Raw genomic sequence first — 10,000 nt, 5'->3', positions numbered from 1 at the left:
CCATAATGCTTTGTGTTCAATAGTTTTCATTAAACCCAAGCAAAATTTGCATGGTTGGGTGATGGTTTGGGGTGCCATGTCATCTGCTGGTGTCGGTCCACTCTGTTTCCTGAGATCCAGGGTCAACGCAGCCGTCTACCAGCAAGTTTTAGAGCACTTCATGCTTCCTGCTGCTGACCTGCTCTATGGAGATGGAGATTTCAAGTTCCAACAGGACTTGGCGCCTGCACACAGCGCAAAATCTACCCGTGCCTGGTTTACGGACCATGGTATTTCTGTTCTAAATTGGCCCGCCAACTCCCCTGACCTTAGCCCCATAGAAAATCTGTGGGGTATTGTGAAAAGGAAGATGCAGAATGCCAGACCCAAAAACGCAGAAGAGTTGAAGGCCACTATCAGAGCAACCTGGGCTCTCATAACACCTGAGCAGTGCCAGAAACTCATCGACTCCATGCCACGCCGCATTAACGCAGTAATTGAGGCAAAAGGAGCTCCAACCAAGTATTGAGTATTGTACATGCTCATATTTTTCATTTTCATACTTTTCAGTTGGCCAACATTTCTAAAAATCCCTTTTTTGTATTAGCCTTAAGTAATATTCTAATTTTGTGACACACGGAATTTTGGATTTTCATTTGTTGCCACTTCAAATCATCAAAATTAAATGAAATAAACATTTGAATGCATCAGTCTGTGTGCAATGAATAAATATAATGTACAAGTTACACCTTTTCAATGCAATTACTGAAATAAATCAAGTTTTTCAAAATATTCTAATTTACTGGCTTTTACCTGTATATATATATATATATATATATATATATATATATACACACACACACATATATATATACACACATATATATATATATATACACACATATATATATATATATATATATATATATATATATATATATATATATACACATACATTGATATATACAGTATATAATTTATATTTATTTATTTTGCCGTTTTTGTTTACATGTTAAAGGTGTTTTAATGAATATACATGCATGTTTAACACATATAGATTCCTTTCTTTCATGAAGACAAGAATATAAGTTGGTGTATTACCTGATTCTGATGACTTGCATTGATTGTAATCAGACAGTAGTGATGATAACGTCCACGTTTTCAAATGGAGGAGAAAAAAAGTTCCTCCTTTCTGTCTAATACCACATGAAAGTGGTTGGTTTTTGGCTTCTTATTCGTCCAGCTTCCATATTCGTTTTTATACACTTTACAAGAAATACATTGGCGGAAAACTCCGTAGCTTGCTAGCTTGTTTGCGCTGGCTTTCGGAGACTCTTATTTTGAAAGCGCAGGCGCGATGGAGCGGCACTTTTATTGTGAAGACAGGAACGTCCTCATGTGCGGTCAGTCTTGAGGCTTTTGACGGGATGTATGGTTGAAATAAAAAAAGGATCTTTTTTCCTTCACACTTTTGATTGATTGATTGGAATTTTTATTAGTAGATTGCACAGTACAGTACATATTCCGTACAATTGACCACTAAATGGTAACACCCCAATATGTTTTTCAACTTGTTTAAGTCAGGTCATGTGACCGCCTGGCTCTGTTTGATTGGTCCAACGTCACCAGTGACTGCATCTGATTGGTGGAACGAAGTGAAACGTCACCAGTAAGGCAGGCACTATGAAGGTCTGTCTGACAGACCAAAACAAACAAAGCGTGCATTAACAGATCGATAAAAATTAGTAGCGAGTAGCGAGCTGAATGTAGATAAAAGTAGCGGAGTAAAAGTAGCGTTCCTTCTCTATAAATATACTTAAGTAAAAGTAAAAGTATGTTGCATTAAAACTACTCTTAGAAGTACAATTTATCCCAAAAGTTACTCAAGTAGATGTAACGGAGTAAATGTAGCGCGTTACTACCCACCTCTGGTGATGACTGTATTATGAAAATAGTATATATCTGTATTATGTAGGGCTGCAGCTAACGATTATTTTTCTATCGATTAATCTATAGATAATTTTTTTCGATTAATCGGTTAATCTATAGATTATTTTTTTCGATTAATCTATAGATTATTTTTCCTTTTACCGATTTTTTTTTTTAATTTAAAATGAAGAGGAAAAAATAAATGTAGGCCAGTTTTTTCAAAAGGCATGGCTTTTATTTACAAAAAAAAAAGTATGGCCACTCAGTCAACATTGACAACAACATGACAAAATATTCTGTAACAATGTAAACATTTAAAACTTTTAACATTTAACAAAATTAAAAGTAGCTTATTTGCTTTTTAATGTGCAAATATAAAAGTAAACATCCAGTGCAAATCTTAATATTCTGGAATAGTATAAGCATTTAAAAAGTAAAAGTATTGCTTATTTTGCTTTAAAATGTGCAAAAATAAAGATAAACATCCAATACAAAAAAGTGCAAAACGGAAATATTCTGTAACAAGTGTAAACATTTCAACAAAAGTAAAAGTATTGCTTATTTGCTAAAATGTGCAAAAATAAAGCTAAACATCCAATACAAAAAAGTGTACAGTGTAAACATTTCAACAAAAGTAAAACTATTGCTTATTTTGCTTAATAACACAACAATGATAGTATGATTAAAGTGAAAGTTAATTGTTGGTTTGTACATAGTATATGTAACTGTTAATGTTGTAAAAGGTATTTGCACAACTAATTAACGTTAGCGTTTGTGACACGTCTTGTGCCGTGGGGTTCTTTCAGGACCGACAGACTGAACGCCAGACGGCTTTGCCAGGTTTACAATCTTTTAATTTTACACAAAGTCTTTTCTCTTCCAACTCTTTTCTCTTTCTTTCCTCGCTTTTCAGCTCCTCTTCCTCGCTCGCTCGTCGTCCCCTGTCTCTTGCGGCGTCGCTCCCGGCGCGCCCCGCCTCGCCGCTCGCTCGCCGCCGCCGCCTCTCCACAGCGTTAAAGAGGAGCGCGTCTTTGTAAACACTGAACAGGCACGCCAAACGCGCCTCTCAGAGCAAACGGTGCTTTAGTTTATGAATTTACAACGCAGATACAAATGACACATTCATGTTTTTGTGTAATAATGACAACGTATACGCACGCGGACGATTGACTTGTTGATGGTGATGGCAAGAACGCTGTCGGGGGTTTTCTTTTCAAATGTTCGTTCATAGCCGTTGTGCTGCTATGATAGGCCATTTCCGCTCGACACAGTGTGCATACAACAACATTATTAGGCCGTTTATTGAAATACTCCGACACTTTTGACGACTTTTGGCGTGCTTTTTTCCCCTCGCTCGTATCGTCTGCTTTGCGCTCCGCCATGACAGTAGTGTGACGTAAATATGCGGCGCGCCGACGCACAAAAACGGCGTCGACGTATTTACGTAACCGATGACGTCGACTATGTCGACGCGTCGTTTCAGCCTTAGTATTATGAATCAATTTAAGTGGACCCCGACTTAAACAAGTTGAAAAACGTATTGGGGTGTTACCATTTAGTGGTCAAGTGTACGGAATATGTACTGTACTGTGCAATCTACTAATAAAAGTTTCAATCAATCAATCAATCCTCATCACCACTTCAAGATGGCGGCCCAATTTCTCGCGTCACAGCAGCCAATGCTGCGTCTACTTACAAGATGTCTAATGGTCTCGTTAGCCTTACCTGCTCGGACCGGAGCTTAAACAAACATCTTCCAAGCAAAAAAAGTTTGTTATTGCCGCTGTCCCCATGTTGGTGCGAGCTGTTGCCATGGAAACACGTCGTTAAAGCCGCGTTGCCGACCGCTCCGGAGACACTTTATGGCTAATAGGAGGAGCTAACAGGTGCTAATGTCGCTGATTAGCATATACGCACGGACTTCCGGTTCGAGTGCGCGCCAACGGGACTTTCAACTTCCGGCCCGAGCGTGACTTAAACAAAGCGTTTTTGCGCACAAGCTAAACTTAATGTGACGCGTTTAAGTGTAATAAAAAGTGCTTTCGAGTCAGTCTGCGGGGAAGAAAGGGTAAGTTTACCGTCTTGGCGTCTCCTTTCCTCGGCGTCGCGTCCTCTTGTTGCCCCGCAGCTGCAACATCTGCCGCGGCCTGCTAACGTGTCTTCGTCCCCGGCCTGCTAACGTGTCTTCATCCCCGGCCTGCTAACGTGTCTTGTGTCAAACATCCCCAAAGCTCACATTTCACTGCGGTCCATCACCGCATCAACGCCCATGCAGGACCACATCTGGGGGTGCGGCCGCGGTCCATTACTTTTTCCCTGGAGCACTCGGCACGGACCAAGTGCGTGGAAATCCACGCGAGGAGGTTCAAGTGGCTGACGAAAACATTCCGGGTTTTTTTTTTTAAGCGAAGTTAAATACGCAGGCGGGCGGGAAAAAAGGCCGCGAGGGAGCGTGCAGAAAGGACGTATAGAAGGGAGGAAGGGAGCGACGAGGACACTTGGCCGAAAAGAGAGTAGGAGTTGGGGAAAATAAATGGCAATAAAAAGTGTAGAATGTGAATGGAAATGTAAGAAAGAGGAAAAAAAACAACCATATGCGTCCTTCACTGGAGGAAACTAAGATGGATAAATGCCACTGATCAAATCAAATCAACTTTATTTATAGAGCACATTTAAAATTTACCACAGGGGTAGCCAAAGTGCTGTACAATGAGCAGGTTAAAAGATAAAACGAGTACCGAGCAAACACAACACAACACAAACAGAACACGATAAAAAATAAATAATTAAAATAGAATTAATAAAAACATAAAAACAGGATCACAGCAGGTGTATTATGGGGCGCCATTGCAGGATGGATATCACTCAGTGTTAAAAGCTATGGAATAAAAGTATGTTTTTAAGAGAGATTTAAAAACAGGAAGAGAGGAGGCTTGTCTAACACTCAGGGGTAGGTCGTTCCAGAGCTTGGGAGCAGCAACGGCGAAAGCTCTGTCACCTCTAAGCTTCAGCCTTGTGTCAGGGACCGTCAACAGCAGCTGATCGGCTGATCTTAAGGATCGGGTGGGGCAGTAAGGCTGAAGGAGGTCGGAGAGATAGGTTGGCGCGAGGTTGTTTAGACATTTAAAAACAAATAAAAGGAGTTTAAAATGTATTCGGTAACGCACAGGGAGCCAGTGAAGGGACGCTAAAATAGGGGTGATGTGCTCACGTCTGCGGGTCTGTGTTAGCAGACGAGCAGCAGAGTTCTGCACGAGCTGGGAGGCCTGGCTAATGCCAACATACAGGGCATTACAATAATCAAGACGAGTCGAGATAAAAGCGTGGATTAATTTCTCAAGATCATGTCTTGATAGAAGCGGTTTCACTTTCGCTATTTGGCGTAATTGATAAAAGCTTTTTTGAACGACGCTGCTGATTTGTTTTTCGAATTTAAAATCTGAGTCAAACTTTACCCCCAGGTTTGTGACAGAGTCGCTGAGATACGGGGTCAGAGTGCCGAGGTCAACGTTGGGGGAGGGAGAGCGACTTGGACCGAACAACATAACTTCTGTTTTATCTTCATTTAGGCTCAGGAAGTTAGCTGAAAGCCAGACTTTGATGTCGTGCAGGCAGTCAATAAGACGTTGAACCGTGTTATTTTGTGCCATGGGAAAATAAATCTGGCAATCATCGGCATAAAAATGAAATGCAATACTGTACTTCCTAAAAATAGAACCAAGGGGGAGAAGGTAAAGCGCAAATAAAATTGGGGCAAGGATTGAGCCCTGGGGGACCCCATGTGGTAAAGGAGCTGTGGACGACATAAAACTGTCTACTTTTACACAGAAAGGAAGGAAGGAAGGAGGCGTGTGCACACTTGACACACTGCTGAGTACACTGTAAACACTTGATGCTGATCATATTCATCCTAATGTGTTTACTTTTGGGCTAAAAATATTAATTATAGTGTTTACTTTTGGACTGATAATATTCATTATTGTGTTTACTTTTGGACTGATAATACTCATATAGTGTTTACTAGTGATGGGTTGATGAGGCGTCATGAAGCGTTTCGACACATTGCAAAACTGTATTGATACTGTGTCGATACTGTGTCACTAAATACTGACATCTGCTGGACATTAAAAATCCCTACAGGCAACCTATGGACCGACTCAACTGACACTGATTTGATGCCCTAGTACAGGGGTCACCAACCTTTTTGAAACCAAAAACTACTTCTTGGGTACTGATTAATGCGAAGGGCTACCAGTTTGATACACACTTAAATAAATAAATATATTGTCATTTGTAAGTTACACGTAAGTGTGATTTAAACAAGAATAGCTAAATAAATACATTTATATATATATAAAAAAAAAAGGGTATTTCTGTCTGTCATTCCGTTGTACATTTTTTTTTCCCTTTTACGGAAGGTTTTTTCTAGAGAATAAATGATGAAAAAAACACTTAATTGAACGGTTTAAAAGAGGAGAAAAAACGAAAAAAAATCCAATCAAATTTTGAAACATAGTTTATCTTTAATTTCGACTCTTTAAAATTCAAAATTCAACCGACAAAAAGAAGAGAAAAACTAGCTAATTTGAATCTTTTTGAAAAAATTAAAAAAAGAATTTATGGAGCATCATTAGTAATTTTTCCTGATTAAGATACATTTTAAAATTTTGATGACATGTTTTAAATTGGTTAAAATCCAATCTGCACTTTGTTAGAATATTTAACAAATTGGACCAAGCTATATTTCTAACAAAGACAAATCAGTATTTCTTCCAGATTTTCCAGAAGAAAAATTTTAAAAGAAATTCAATATACTTTGAAATAAGATTTAAATTTGATTCTACAGATTTTCTAGATTTGCCAGAATAATTGTTTTGAATTTTAATCATAGTAAGTTTAAAGAAATATTTCACAAATATTCTTCGTCGAAAAAACAGAAGCTAAAATATTTATTATTCTTTACAATAAAAAATTTTTTTTTTACTTGAACATTGAATTACCGTAAATTGTCAGGAAAGAAGAGGAAGACATTTAAAAGGTAAAAAGGTATATTTGTTTCAAAATCCTAAAATCATTTTTAAGGTTGTATTTTTTCTCTAAAATTGTATTTCTAAAAGTAATAAGAAGCAAAGTAAAAAAAATAAATGAATTTATTTAAACAAGTGAAGACCCATCCATCCATTTGTACTGCTTATTCCAAGTGAAGACCAAGTCTTTAAAATATTTTCTTGGATTTTCAAATTCTATTTGAGTTTTGTCTCTTTTAGAATTAAAAATGTCGAGCAAAGCGAGACCAGCTTGCTAGTAAATAAATACAATTTCAAAAATAGAGGCAGCTCACTGGTAAGTGCTGCTCTTTGAGCTATTTTTAGAACAGGCCAGCGGGCGACTGATCTGGTCCTTACGGGCTACCTGGTGACCGCGGGCACCGCGTTGGTGACCCCTGCCCTAGTATATACAATAATATAAACCAAGTCATTGTATTTCATTTAGGATTATTTCATATCTTCATTTAAATAAAAATAAATTTGTATCTTTTTTAGATACAGTCAATAAATAATGTGAACATGTATCATAACATGGACATCTAAGAGAACGTGTTGTGGATGATTGTGGACTGGGAATTTTTTTAATTTTATTTTTTTACACATTTTTATAAAAAAAAAAAAAAAAAAAAGTTTTTCCGACGTATTACATTTTAGACGATTTCTCTTCTTAGTTATTATTTCTCCGGCTGTAGAAAAGAGCCGCTCACAGGGCACAGAGGAGGCGTCAGTGCGACACAGTTGGCGTATCGGTCACGTGACCAAAACAGCTCATGATCGGTCACGTGACTTTCTAAAAGCGGTACGCGCACCGACACAGGGTTTCGCTCTATGAGCTCGACGCATGCGCCGATGCATCGGTGTTGCCGGACCCATCACTAGTGTTTACTTTTGGACTGATAATATTCATCATAATGTGTTTACTTTTGGACTGATAATATTCATCATAATGTGTTTGCTTTTGGACTGATAATATTCATCATAGTGTTCACTTTTGGGCTGATAATATTCATCATAGTGTTTACTTTTGGACTAATAATATTAATCATAGTGTTTACTTTTGGACTGATAATATTCATCATAATGTGTTTACTTTTGGACTGATAATATTCATATAGTGTGTTTACTTTTGGACTGATAATATTCATCATAGTGTTTACTTTTGTACTGATAATATTCATCATAGTGTTTACTTTTGAGCTGATAATATTCATCCACACCTAGTGTATGTGTGACAATCATGGGTACTTTAACTTAAACTTTAATAGGGTTTACTTTTGGGCTAAAAATATTCATACAGTGTTTACTTTTGGGCTGATAATATTCATCATAGTGTGTTTACTTTTGCACTAATAATATTCATCATAGTGTTTACTTTTGGGCTGATAATATTCATCATAGTGTTTACTTTTGGACTGATAATACTCATATTGTGTTTACTTTTGGGCTGATAATATTCATCATAGTGTTTACTTTTGGACTGATAATATTCATCATAGTGTTTACTTTTGGACTGATAATATTCATATAGTGTTTACTTTTGGACTGATAATATTCATCATTGTGTTTACTTTTGGGCTGATAATATTCATCATAGTGTTTACTTTTGGACTGATAATATTCATCATAATGTGTTTACTTTTGGACTGATAATATTCATCATTGTGTTTACTTTTGGGCTGATAATATTCATCATAGTGTTTACTTTTGGACTGATAATACTCATATTGTGTTTACTTTTGGGCTGATAATATTCATCATAGTGTTTACTTTTGGGCTGATAATATTCATCATAGTGTTTACTTTTGGACTGATAATATTCATATAGTGTGTTTACTTTTGGACTGATAATATTCATCATAGTGTTTACTTTTGGACTAATAATATTAATCATAGTGTTTACTTTTGGACTGATAATATTCATCATAATGTGTTTACTTTTGGACTGATAATATTCATATAGTGTTTACTTTTGGACTGATAATATTCATCATAATGTGTTTACTTCTGGGCTGATAATATTCATCATAGTGTCACACCGCGGTGAGGGAAGTCTTGTCTTGGTTTTTTCTGTCTTGTGATCTACATGTTTATTTTGAAAAGCAACTCCTCTTGTTTCAGATCACGTGTCCTTCCTCTTGTGTCACCTGTCTGACGTCATTCCTGACCCTTGATTGTTTCCACCTGTTTCCCATTACCCTCATGTTCTTTATAAGCCCAAGCCTCCCCTTGTTCTGTGCCAGATTGTCTCGAGCTTTCGTGCCTGTCTTGCGTTCCATGTCCCTGTTCATGTCCATGCCTTGCCTTGTCTCACGTCTACGTCCTTGCTCCCAGAATATCCCACGCTGTAATTTTGAATTGACTTTTTTCCTTCCTCAGAGCGACTTTTGTTATCCTACCTTTTTCTACCGCAGTGGTGAGTTATTATTTTTCCTTAAAGATTTTTTCCTCAAAGTTTGTTGAGTGATTTTTTGTTTACATTGATTAGAGTAGTTAAGTTTTATAGTCTTTATTTTCTTCCTCCTGTTTGGAGCGTTTTTTGTTAAAGTTTTTGATAACAGATACGGTGCTAAGTATATCGTCCTTATTTTTGTATTCCTCCTTTTTTTGGAGTGATTTTCGGTTTTTCCCTTTTGGAACATTTTGTCGATAGTATTTTTGTATTTCATAGTAATTGAATTTACTCGGCTCTGGAGGCTTAAAGAGTATTTCAAAATAAAAGCTTTATTTGGAATCACCTCTCTGCATCTGAGTCCCTTCCTCCGTCCAAGCCTGACACATAGTGTTCACTTTTGGGCTGATAATATTCATCATAATGTTTACTTTTGAGCTGAAAAGGGACAAGCGGTAGAAAAATGGATGAATAGATGGATATTCATCAGAGTGTTGACTTTTGCAACCTAAAACTGCTTTGATTTAGGGCAATTAAATCTTCCTCCCTCTAGAGGTTACGGGAGGTACTGCAGAGGTCATTACGTTTCTTTATTTTTATTTTTAATACATTTGAATATCTTCACATAAAATGGGGTGGCAGGCCATAATTAATG

The 10,000-nt window shown here is 37.2% G+C and overlaps 1 protein-coding gene across 2 annotated transcripts in view; it reads right to left on the bottom strand.

Annotated features, from left to right (window-relative positions):
* LOC133574477 (ankyrin repeat and fibronectin type-III domain-containing protein 1-like) overlaps positions 1–4,457 on the bottom strand; it is a 16,858-nt gene extending 12,401 nt beyond the window's left edge. Inside the window, exon 1 of one of the 2 annotated variants that reach the window (XM_061926635.1) lies at positions 3,987–4,457. The gene's annotated coding sequence lies outside the window, so the exon portion shown is untranslated. Of the gene's footprint in view, positions 1–3,633; positions 3,842–3,986 lie in introns of those variants that run through there. The other variant, XM_061926634.1, reaches the window with a different exon arrangement.
* Between the last annotated feature and the right edge of the window lie 5,543 nt (positions 4,458–10,000).

This window comes from Nerophis lumbriciformis, linkage group LG32, assembly GCF_033978685.3.
Source record: "Nerophis lumbriciformis linkage group LG32, RoL_Nlum_v2.1, whole genome shotgun sequence".
NCBI classification, from domain to species: domain Eukaryota; kingdom Metazoa; phylum Chordata; class Actinopteri; order Syngnathiformes; family Syngnathidae; genus Nerophis; species Nerophis lumbriciformis.
The sequence above is the reverse complement of the archived record's forward strand: the minus strand, read 5'-3'. Positions and strand labels throughout refer to the sequence as shown.